Source organism: Bison bison, unplaced genomic scaffold, assembly GCF_000754665.1.
Source record: "Bison bison bison isolate TAMUID 2011002044 unplaced genomic scaffold, Bison_UMD1.0 scf7180017864108, whole genome shotgun sequence".
NCBI lineage: Eukaryota > Metazoa > Chordata > Mammalia > Artiodactyla > Bovidae > Bison > Bison bison.
Window position 1 is genome coordinate 11,551,664 of NW_011494680.1, and position 1,066 is coordinate 11,552,729.

The following is a 1,066-nucleotide window of genomic DNA, read 5'->3' on the forward strand; positions in this document are numbered from 1 at the left end:
GTTGTTCAGTCGCTGAGTCATGTCTGCCTCCTTGCCACCCCATGGTCTGCAGCAGGCCAGGCTTCCTTGTCCATCACCAAACTCCCAGAGCTTGTTCAAACTCATGTCAATTGAGTCAGTGATGCCCATCTCCTCCTCTATCCTCTACTTCTCCTCCTGCTTTCAATCTTTCCCAGCGTCGGGGTCTTTTCCAATGAACTGGCTCTTAGCATCGGGTAGCCAAAGTATTGGGAGTTTCAGCTTCAGCATCAGTCCTTCCAGTGAATATTCAGGGTTGATTTCCTTTAGGATTGACTTTTTTGATCTCCTTTCAGTCCAAGGGACTCTCAAGAGTCTTCTCCAATACCACAGTTTGAAAGCATCAATTCTTAAGCACTCAGCCTTCTTTATGGTCTAAGTCTCACATCCATACATGACTACTGGAAAAACCACAGCTTTAACTCTATGGACCTTTGTTGGCAAAGTGATGTCTCTGCTTTTTAATATGTTGTCTAGGTTTGTCTGAGGACAGTATAAGGAAGGATAAAATGAACATCCCTTGAGGTCTATACATGGCTCCTTTAGGAACATTTTGTTAGGCATTGCTTTATATTTCTTACATCATTTTCATCTTAAGTCATTGTTTTCTTTCTTCCCTCATCATTTTTTAAGTGGCAAGAATACAGCTTCCTCTCTACCTCCAGATTAACACGGTGCGAATTGTTGTAGGGAGAGAGAATTGTAAGATAAAAGAATTTTTCTCTGTTGGATTCAGAAGAACCTCTGTGTTTCCAGGTCCTTCAAGGAGTGATTGATCGGTCATATGTGATGATGTCTCCATAAAAATCCCAAAGATCAGGATTCAGAGAGCTTCCAAAGTGGTGAACAGTAGAGGTGCTGGCCTCTCTCATCCTTGCCCTCTGTAGCTCTTCTATCTATTTGTTCCTCTATGTCCTTTATTATACCCTTATATAATCAAGTGATAGACAGTAAGTCAACCTTTTCGTGAGTTCTATGAGCCACTCCAGAAAATTAAGCAACCCCAAGGAGGTGCCATAGGAACGTCTGATTTATAACTGATTGGTCA